Here is a 12,357-nt window from a genome sequence, read left to right as displayed (position 1 = left end):
GTCGAGTACATTGGACCCCTACCGATCAGCATGTTATCACCTATCCTGTTGTTAGGGGATAACATTTAATCTTGATACAACCCCTTTAAGAGAGATTTTCATAAATCTCCCACAGTGTTTATTGTTTGCGATGCTCCCTGAAGTGCCAATTTCCTGTTATGCTACTCAGATTTTTTAAAAATTTGTAAATCTCACACAATTGCTAGATAGGGTATATAGGATATACTGGTTGTAGTTCGGGCGGGGGGGAGTATTACTGGACTGACACTTTAAAGGGAACCTGGACACATACTACACACTAAATACACACCACACACACACTAGATACATACCACGCAAATACTGGACACATATCACACACTAAATACACAGCACGCACACACTAGATACCTACCACTCACACAATAGACACATACCACACACTAAATACACACCACTCACATACTAGACATATATCGCACACGCAGACACCATAATACATTCGACACACATATAGCTCCCACAAAGTGCATATGTTATTCATTCAATGAATATATACGCTGTTACCACCACACCAATCACACTACAAAAATCAATCTAACACACCAGTTCACTCACATTGCTATATTTACTTGCTTTCTTTTGTAGACTGTTGATCTTTGACAGCTGGCAAGCAGGATATTGGCAGGACATAGGTATCTCTAACTGAGACATGCCCCACCACTAAGCCACGCCCATATTCCTGCTAATCCATGCCCCTTTGCTAAGCCCTGCCCATCTGTGGTTTAAACTAAACTTAAAACTCTTTCTGGTATTCACACCCCACCTCCTGCTGTCTAGCTGGACCTCCCTCCACTTCAGGTTCCCCCTCTCACTTGCAGATGTAGAACATTACTAGTGTGCACCACCCACGACCCATATACTGTTTGATCCCCAATCACTTTAGCAGGCTGGTTTTATGATGCTGAAACAGCTAAAGAGATGAACCTGCTGGTGCTGTGCAGTAGGTGTAACACACCTGGCAGGGGCTGGAGTCTCCTTCTACTCAGCAGCCAAACTATAGCTGTTCTCTGGGGGCAGTGCAGAACGCAAGCCTAGCACTGATTGGCTAAAGCTTGCCAATCAATGCTAGGCTTGATTTCTACATGTAGTCAGGCAGAACTCTACTGATTAGCTGGGAACCTGTTCAGAAAACAAGTCTAGCGTTGATCATGCATGGCTCGGCCATTAAGCACTAGACTTCTTTTCTGCACCCTCTAATCACTGCAGAGTACACAGCTGGGCAGCTCCAAGCAAAATATAGTTTTAAACACCAGGGGACAGCAGTGCCAGAGCCCTCCACTATCCGACATTGATTGTGTGGGTAGCCAGCACCCGGCCCACTTTTCACCGACCCTTCTGGCATTTGCCAGAAATGCCGGATGGCCAGTCCGGCCCTGACTTTCATCCTTTCATTGACGTTCTTACAAGTTGGGATGCTATTTTCTGTGCAACTAATATTACTTTTGTTATTCTGTCTTGACCCTAAGTATCCTACTATGTATCTATTTTATATTTTATTTGCTATGTAGTATGCTATGCAATATGTTATTGATGGTTGACTACTGTAGATTCATCTGTATCCATTTACTTCCATTACAGAGCAAGAAAAAAAAATATTATATAGAAAAAAAAACCTCTTGACCTCTTAATGGAACAGATTAATTTCTTCAAGATGCTAACATTAAAAGAAGAAACACATTACCACAGTGTGAACCAAGCTTTATGTAATGTTATTTTTGTTAAATGTATATACTGTACACATATACAAACAGAAATAGATGCGCTCACTGTTTCTTTTAAGGAAATAGTTAACAATTATGGAGGAAATCTTTTGTTCTTGTAGCTGTACTTTTAAGGACACCTTGTCATTTTAAATTAGGAAGTTTAAATACAGGGAAGAGAAGTTAACCCCCTGCTGGGAAAACATGGCTTAGCAAGAGTTTTACATCTGGCCTCATTGATCCACAGATTATCTCACATCGGAGATTGAACTCCCTTCGGGAGATGCAGGGAGGGGAAGCTAATGTGAGAAAGTGTGCAGATTTTATTCCTTTGACTCTGAGGCTATGCAGATCAAATCTGGAAAGTTAGTAGCAAGGGAGTTGTTTTCCTTTATATTTTTATACTTCTTGTTCCTGGATGTCAATATTCACAATCTATAACACATGCAGAACAGACATGCTGATAAAGTCTCCTATTGGAAATGTTCAGGCGTCTGAATATTTATGCGTTTGGTGTACGCTTTGCCTCAATTTTTTGGAGATAACATTATAACTTTTGAGTTGTAGTGTTATTTTGCAACTGTTAATACAAATGACAGCACAAAAAAAAAATAAAAAAATTCTGTGAATACATAATAGGAATTATAGTTTACGTTACAGAACAGGGTAATAACTCGTGAAACTGTAATTCTGCCTAGAAAGCTGCTGTGATTAAGTGGGAGTATGTGGATTAGCTGGACTTTGACAGGGATTATTCGATTGTGGCAGACAAGGGTTTCATGAGGAATTGCCTTTGTCTTAAGATGGAACTACAGCTTGACATGTCAGGGAATTTGGGATTTCTGTCGATCTAAACCATTTTTTTTATTAAACAAAGGCCATTGAATTGGCAAAGTAACTGATAATTGTGTGGAATACATTTTTTTTGAATAAGGATCAAAACTTTTGCGTTTGTAAGCATAACAAGAAGGGCATGTTCGGACTTGTTAGCAGCAGACTTGTATTTTATTGATTTTTATACATTTTTATTTTAACTGGCACAGACATTGTGGAAAAAATCAATGCGTAAAATAGTTTGCGGAGAGGGATTCACATTCTGCAGCATGCTCATTCTGTTGCGGAGAAGCAGCAGATTTACACTGGAGGATTTCACCCTTTATAATGCACAGGCTAAAACCTGCTGCAAATCCGCAACAAAATCAGTTTAACATAAATCACACAGATTTACTACTGTGTCTGGGTCTAGAAAATGTCAAAAAATGTGCCAAATTTTGGTGCAAATTGGTGCAGTTTGGCGCAATTTCGATGATTGCACCTCACTAGACGCTTTTTAAAAGAGTTCCAGAAAGGGTGTGTGGTTAAGTAGGAAAAGGGGCATAGCTTGCTGGAAAGGGGGTGTGACTTAATATGTGCCAGAAATGCACCAAAAAACGAGCACAAATTTCTGAGGCGCACAATATGCCCAAAAAAAAAGTGGCATACAGAAGAGAACAGAGTCTTACAGTTCATGCAAGATGCGGCAATATTATCATGCACGATGCACCACTGAGATAAATTTGGCTCATTTTGTGCTTGCCTGGTCTAAGTTTACGCTGTCTATTACACGGAATTAGTAAATGTGGGACATTGTTTAAGGTTATTCAATATTGATTATTAATATGTAAAATCTATATAATGCTTCCAAAGTATTGGCATTCATATCGATGTTACTTTGACATGTACCACCTACGCCTAAACATCATTGCAGATTAAGTACACTCTTTTATGGCAACGGAATTCACCATTGACAGTGGCCTTTTAGCAGGTCAATGCATCCTGCCACGCTAAAAAAAATGTTCAGGAATGGTTTGAGGAACATGACAAAGATTTCAAGGCGTTGACTTGGCCTTCAAATTCTCCAGATCTCAATCTGATTGAGCATCTGTGGGATGTGATGGAAAAACAACTTGAAGGTGCTCTCTGTGCATCTGGGATTTGTCATCTTATGCCATCCTTTGTCTCCAATATTTTAACTAATTGTATTACTGTCATTTAGAGTTTACATAATCTTTGCTAATAAACTTGACATAATATTTTTGCAAATATTCTTTTGCCCATTTGTATTTCTTATGGTCTATTGTGGGTTTTTGCTACCTTAAAAACAGCCTATCACATCCCATGTGGATACCAACAATGTACACACTGCTTCTGCAAATGTAAATGATACTAATAAGATTATGTCCGGAGGCCTGAGGAAGCGTGAACCTGTCTTCTTGCACTTGTTCTAACCCGCTGTTCTGATGCTTTTCTGTGTTAAATAAAGCACAGTGAAAAATTTACATGGTGGGTGCCCCGGCTGCACTTTTTTCTAATTCTACTTGGTCCTTACACTGAGCACCGCTAGTGAATTTGTGGTACCCAACTTCTGCTATAAACCCTACTTGTAGAGCATTGTCAATTAATTTCTCTGTTTTTTATTAATAATATTATGTGTATACAGTTACTGAGGTGATCTTAGACAGGGTACAGAGCCCATAGCAGTTTTTACAGAAAGAAATTTCTTCTTCTGCTTATACAAGTCTAAATATTCATCCGTTTTTAATTCACAACTGCTAGCAATATATTTATTCCCCTCATCTTCACAATTTTATAATATTCTGCCCACAGGCATAATATAACAAGGCCCTTTAAAAAAAAAAAAATGAATAAAGCAACTTGATTGGTTGCTACACGCAACTGCTCCACTTTTTCTGTGCACTAGTTCTGATAAATGTTCCTTAGCATGCACTTAAATATTGACATATGGAACCAACTTGGCAGCTATGAGCAACACTTTATAAATGACCACTCCTGATAAAGCAGGGATCACCTGCGAAACGTTGAGCTCCTGGTTTTATTTATTTTATTTTTAGTTTTATTTCTGTATTTTACCAGTCCTTTGACTAAAACTTTTTAAATGTTTTTTTTTTTTGACCCAATACCGAGACCTGGTCTGTTACTTTTTCACGGACTTACTGATCTATACGATCACTTCACCAGCACGATCTGTGATACAGCATGACTACTGGAGGACTTTTTACAGACCACAGACGGGGAGGACGATCCCAGGTCCAACAACTGAGGTTCACACTTTACCCCATTTGAGTACAGCATCTCCATGCTGCACCTTTAAAACCTATATACTACACTATGGTGTGGGCAATTTTTGCTTAATACTTTTTAGATATACTGAGGAAATAGAGAATTTTCCTTGCACCGCCAACCTGTGATATAGGGAAAGCCTGTCTATAAAAGAATAATTACACTACCCCACCCAGTAAGAGAGCGCGGAAATATGTTGGCACACCTTTACCAAACTTATAAATGAGGCCAAGTATATCCAGAACTAGTATTTACTTTCTCAACCAATGATTTGTCAAGAGGAATTATTTACTTTTCTGTTTATTATATTGAAAAGAATAATAAGGATCCATCAGTATTAATTTAGTTTTTTAACCTGTAAAGTCTTTGATCAACAGAGAAATTAGATCTAAAATATTCACTCTAATAGGCTCTTAATACATGACAGCAACAACCGCAAGTCCCGCAATTTACAAAGAGAAAGAACAGCCTGGCTCATGTTACTGTGTAGAACATGACTATATCACTAGGGAGATTTCCTTGCTATTTAATATGTTTATGTCTTGTAGTTATTGTAAAGCAGAATGTATAATAGCAATTAGTGGCTCGCTCCTGAAAACGAATTTTCTTACAATAGAAGATCCCTACTGAACATATCAGATTGATATTGTTGATTTAATTAATTAAACTTTCCGTCCTGTACATTGACAGTCATGTTAACAGGAAATTGTACTGTATTTTGTGCTTGGACGACAGATCAAATTCTAGTGCTAAATTGGGTCAGTCAGGAATCGTTATTTTCTAACCAGGCTTACGAAAAATCTTTCCTGCTCCCCTAACCCTGGCTTATACGCCACACAAACTGCTATATTCTTCCATGCTTTAATTTAAACCAACAGGCTACCAGATTTCATATCTGAAACAATAGGTTAGTTTGAGGGACTGTCAAGAAACACATTTACAAGGCAATCTCTCTGTACTATTACAACCCTGTATAATGAGGCATTGACAGTCATCTAAAATATGTGACCTAAGTCTGTTCAATATATTTTAATGAGCAAATTGTGTATAAATTCAATCCTTCAGAGGTCATATGAAGAGTAGCTAGCTCAGTGCTGCGCGCACATGGATAAGAAATTCAGTGATCCCTGTTTTATAAGCTCTGAACCCAGAGCCTCAACTGGGAAATGCTGTTCTTATAAATAAATGTATTGATGATTTAATCTCTTTGAAAGTGTACATGAATAATGTTTACCCGTCAATAATTCTACCTCTTCTATAACATCAGGATATTACTTGTTTTTTTTTTTCGTTTTGGGACAGTTGGAAGTACCAATTTTGCCAGCTGCCGTATTAGGCAAAGCTTCGTTATTTATATGACTGTAATTATTTTACCAAAAATGTATAAAAATTCCAAATTGATCAACTCCTAATAATAAACCATATACATTGCTTTAGAGATGTATAGTGTCTATGTCTTGGTACATAATAGCTTCAAAACATCAGTTTGAGTCTGGTATTTCTTTTTTGAAAATTACTTTTTACAAATAAAGAAATAAATAATACAAATATGATAGCCAATACCCTAGACACTAACCCTCACAAGTGTATTTCCACTATCCTCAAACCATTTACCTATCACTTTTTAATTGATTTATTTTCAATTGCCTAAGGTCCTATTACACAGACTGACACGGGACGTGAAAACGAGTACTGATGCAGGTAGTTGATTGGTACAAATTTTCTACTATTGCGAGGAGCAATGCTTGGTTATGTATTGTGGAAAAACAATTGTTACTACGATTGCTCGTCCACATGCATTTCCAACATGTCTGCAGCACATCTCCCTGTTTACACAGGGAGGTGTGCAGCCCGATAACAATAATATTTCTTTCTGCATAAACGAGCAGATCAGTTGATGAACGAGCGTTTGCTTGTTCGTTGGCTCATCATTGCCCTGTTTCCACCTATTGGAAGAACAGGGGCAAGTACGGCCACCTCTCAATTCACTTCTATGGGAAAAAGAGCTTGCATGAATCAGGGCACGGTTCTGAGACTCATGCTCTCCCAATAGGTGAGGGACCAACATGTAAGACCACATCTACAGAAAAATATGATCCTGTGGATATGCCATAAATGTTGAAAATGGGAATACCCCTTTAACCGGTTCCCGACCGCCGGCTGTGTATATACGTCCGGCGGTCAGGGTCCTTAAAACCCGCCCCATAGACTATTTACGGCGCGGGTTTTAGCTTGCTGCCCAATCGGGCAGCTGAATGTCGCGTTTCCGGCAATCAGTGACTGCTGGGGACACTGAGGAGAAGATCGAAGCAGCTTTTGCTGCTTCGATCTTCTCTGATTTCTTCTGCACACCGCTTAATGATCGCTGTGTATACAAATAAAGGCAGTGGTGACTGTGATGATGTGCCCAACAAATAAAAAAAGTCATAACTGTTTAACTAACGCATGCTAAAAATTGCTAAACGGTGTCTGATCTTGAAGGTTTATTAAGAAACATTTAGGACTAGGAATATGAGTAATTTTCCTTTATAGAGGTATATACTAGAGAAAATATATTTCTGTGTTTATTACATTTTTCCCAGCAGAGTAAATTTTAGCACCAGAATACATGTGTATAGTATTTGTAAATAATTTCATATTTAATTTCATTGAAACATTTTCGTAGGATGCAATGTGGTCTGTGAGCATTCAGCACTGCTAGAGGCACGAGGATGAAGCCAATTGTGAAAATGTAAACTATTATTTTACTGTGTTTGCTTTGTCCCATCTGGTCATGTTTTTTTTTTATCTGTAATTGGGCAGCACAGCTATATAAAAGTTATTCGGCATATATCAATGTATTTATGAGAATCGTGGGTAATATGTTCAAATCTGCAGTGTATCTACTTTCTTTATCTTTCTGCTTCCTGTTTTCTGTGATACATGATGTTTTCTATATTAAAGCAAATGGCTGTTATTTTCATCACAAACATTTTTCTAGGCCAGAAAATTTACTATCTGTCAAATAGGTTTCAGTTGTCAGGTATATACAGCCAAGCTTCAACTAAGCCCTGCCCAGGGTAGACAACATATGTGACATAACTACACAAAAAGATTAAGGATTTAAATTGTGTGATTTTTAGATCAGAAGTTAGAGCAATAGTCAATGTTTATCAATCATGATTTAATCATATAGATATTGGTATGTGGATTTTACTGCCATTCTTTCAAAAGTAACAACCAGATTCATCATCATACCTGCATTTGCTACACACACAGACACAGGGCTGCACCTGCCTCTCGCAACAGGCGACGACCTGCTGCCTTTCTATGAGGGTGGAGGCGCCGCTGAAGCCAACACCTGCCACCTGCTCCTGCACTACAATTGTATCTGCGTCTATAGGACAAAGATACAATTGATAGTTCACCGAGTAAATTGTCAAGTTTGTTTTCCCTAGTAAAAATCTAGATATCACTGATTAGTATCTTTAGGGGTATATATTGTTTGTTTAATGGTAGCAATATAGTTATATTGATTACAAGCTACAACCTGCCTGTGTGAAATACCCCACGCAGTTTGTAAAAAAATGTCTTCACTTAGGTTCAAGTGTTCATCACTTATATTCAAGTGTTAATACGCTTTCTTTGCCACTTTGGTCTCAGTGACTTGCTGGAAAGTTTTCTTGGGTGAGCTCAAAAATTGTGTCGGGCGGACTAGGTGTTGATTGTTTATACTTAGTTTTGATTTTTCTATTTTTGTTATTTAATATTCATTTTTTATTTTGATTTTTCAATTTTTTGTTGATATTTAATTCCAAATGGTGTAAAGTACGTCCGAGTATTGAGTTCAAATACCCTCAGGGGTATCTCCCCGTTCGTGTGATAATTCAGCCTGATAGATGCTGTTATAATATGCACTCTGCCTGTTGCATCTATGTTATAGTGCTAAATCTAGATAGCTGCACTCTGTGAGGATTTCAGCTAGTGTCTATCAGCTAGTGCAGCTGCCAGTTACTCTGCCCTTATAAGGACTGCTTCCTGTGTTCCAGTCAGGTCACTGAATACACTGTTATGTTCAGACTGAATTGCTGCGATACATTAAGACTGGATCGATATAAAGTCTAAGGATATAAGCCTGTACTTTTCGGCTGGTGCAGCTATCAGCTGTAGAGCCCTTATAAGGACTACTTCCTGTGTTCCAGTGAGTCACTGAATTCACTGTTATGCTGAAACTGAATGGCTACGTGAACTATGGATATAAGCCTGTACTATTCGGCTGGTGCAGCTATCAGCTGTTGAGCCCTTATAAGGACTGCTTCCTGTGTTCCAGTGGGTCACTGAATTCACTGTTATGTTAGGACTGAGTAGCTACGTTACCTATGGATATAAGCCTGTACTAATCGACTGGTGCAGCTATCAGCTGTTGAGCCCTTATAAGGGCTGCTTCCTCTTTCCAGCCTGTCACTGAACTTGCCCTACGCGTTTCATTGCTCATAAAGGTGTCTGCCGCAACTCATCAGGGGCCTGCTGTTAATATTTGTTTGTTCTGATAATTAGCCTACAATGGCATGAATAGACATACAGTGATGCCTGACGACGGATAACTAGCACTAGCAGGGTAGGGAACATTAGGTCCTTGCCCTGCCATTTAGCGCCTTTCACTGATGTAGGTGGCTATATCACATTATCGCGCCGCTTGCATCATTGAGCCGTTTCAGACCTGGTTAGATGAGACCAGACATGCGTTGCTAGAGGACAGCGTGGGAATGGGATCAGGTAAGTATGTACATTTTTTTTTTTTCAGTGAACAGTGAGAGTGGCTCTATCTACAGTGGGTTCTTTCTAAAGGGGGCTCTATGTAAAGAGGGCTCTATGGGAGCACTATGTACAGGCGGCCCTATGGAGGCACTATATACAATGGACTCTGTGAGGCAGTATCTACAGGAGGCTGTATGGGGGGCACTATGTATGGGAGGGCACTGTCTATAGGGTGCTCTATGGGGGCACTATCTGCAGGGTACCACATGTGGGGCATTATCTACAGTTAAAACCTAGGGGGGCACTATCTGCAGGGGGCTATCTGGGGGCACTATCTACAGGGGGCTCTATGTGGTCACTATCTACAGGAGTCTCTATGGGGGCACTATCTACAGGGGGCTCTATATAAGGAACTATCTACATGGGGCTCTATAGGGGGCACTATCTACAGGGGGCTCTATAGGGGGCACTATCTATAGGGGCACTATCTACAGGGTACCATATGTGGGGTACTCTCTCCAGGGGGATCTATGCACTATGTACAGGGGACTCTATGGGGGCACTATCCGCAGGGAGCTCTATGGGTGTCAGCATCTACAGGAGGCTCTATGGGGGCACTATCTACAGGAGGCTTTATGGGGGCACTATCTACAGGGGGCTCTGTGTAGGGCACTATCTACAGGGGCTCTATGAGGGGCAACAACTATAGGGGCTCTATGAAGGGGAACTATCTACAGGGGGCTCTATGGGGGCACTATCTACAATGTACCATATGTGGGGCAGTATCTATAGGGGCATATATGGGGGCACTATGTACAAGGGGATCTATGCAGGGCACTATATACAGGGGGCTCTATGGGGGCACTATCTTCTGAGGGCTCTATGGTAGGCACTATATACAGGGGGTTCTATGGGGGCTTTTTCTACAGGAGGTTCCATGGGGGCAGTATCTGCAGGAGGCTCTATGGGGCACTATGTACAAGAGGCTCTATGGAGGGCACTATCTACAGGGGGCTCTATGAGGTGCACTAGCTACATGGGGCTCAGGGCAGGCGTTGGGGGGGTACTAGGAAATTGCCCAGGGCCCCCATCCGTAAAGGGGACCCCTCGTTTAGCATTGCTGTTCAGCTGCCCATCCGTGAAAGCAAGTGGGCGGTTAGCTGAAAAGCAGTAACAGTCAGGTAGAGATTCTCTACCAAAGAATCAGCATGGAGGAGCGCCACCGGATCGAGCCGATATTATCAGTGAGCTTTTTCATGCTGATTTTATGGTAGAGACTCTCTACCTGACTGTTTCCTCAGAGTCTTGGCATGCACACTGTGTCTTCCTGACGCTGTCAGAGTCATGACGTTTTGTAAGCTGGGCAGCATCAGGACACCGTAAACTGGCCACCCTTGAGGGAGTATAGCAGGCAGGAGCAGAGGTGGTATATTTATACATAGGCAGCACACTGCCATATAATATTATCTCCAAGGTCTGATTTATTTATTTTATTTTGTGGTCAAAGTGACTTAAAACTGGCGTTTGATTCTGAGCAAGGAGGAGGTACATATAATATGTGTGTATCATACACATATCATACACATATCATACACATATTATATGTACCTCCTCCTTGCGAAGAATCAAACCCCAGATTTAAGTCACTTTGACCACAAAATAAAATAAATAAATTAGACCCTAGAGATAATAATCTATGGCAGTGTGCTGCATACATAGTGTAATGGATTTGCCTGACACAGCTTCTTTGTCGACGCCTGTGGGTAATCAGCCTGCATCTGTGCCTAGATCTGTTAGAATGACTCGATCTGCTACCACTCAGGCTGGGAGGCTGAGGAGTGGGAGAACCTATCACAGCCTGGCCAGACGGAGCTAGCTCCCACCCTCTGTCTATTTATACCCTCATTTCCTGCTCCTCCTTTGCCTGTGATTCTTCTATTTCCTGGCTCTGCTGCTCCTGCTTGTACTATTGTCCTCTGCTTCAAATTGACCCTGGCTTTACTGATTACTCTCCTGCTCTGCGTTTGGTACCTCGTACACTCCTGGTTTGACTCGGCTCGTTCACTACTCTTGTTGCTCACAGTGTTGCCGTGGGCAAATGCCCCATTTCCCTTAGCTTCTGTGTACCCTTGTCTGTTGGTCTGTCGTGTACTTATTGAGCGTAGGGACCGTCGCCCAGTTGTACGTCATCGCCTAGGACGGGCCGTGCAAGTAGGCAGGGACTGAGTGGCGGGTAGATTAGGGCTCACCTGTCTGTCTCCCTACCCCGTCATTACACATAGACTGTCTGAATACATGTTTCTGCAATAATACTATGAAGCCAGGCCATATAGTGCTAAAGACTGTATATGAGAGCTGCATATATACTCTTACATCTTGTTCACATCTGCATCGGGGTTCTGTTCATGGGTTTCCGTTAGACCTTTCCGTCAGGGGAACCCATAAGCGGAAAGCCAAATGAAAACTATAGCTTCCGTTTGCATTACCATTAATTTCAATGGTAATGCTTTCATTGCAGTTGGTTTCCGTTTGTTTCCGTTCCGTAAAGTTTCTGTTTTTTTTGCGGAATTAATAGCGCAGTCAACTACGCTATTGTTTCCGCTAAAAAACTAAAGCCTTATGCAATGTAGACAAATGGAAACCATTTGCAACTAAAGCATTACCATTGAAATCAATGGTTATGTAAACGGAAGCTGTGGTTTCCGTTTGGCTTTCCATTTATGGGTTCCTCCGACGGAAAGGTCTAACAGTACACATG

This window comes from Rhinoderma darwinii, chromosome 8 (assembly GCF_050947455.1).
Source record: "Rhinoderma darwinii isolate aRhiDar2 chromosome 8, aRhiDar2.hap1, whole genome shotgun sequence".
Taxonomy (NCBI): Eukaryota; Metazoa; Chordata; class Amphibia; order Anura; family Rhinodermatidae; genus Rhinoderma; species Rhinoderma darwinii.
Note: the sequence above shows the minus strand (reverse complement) of the source record.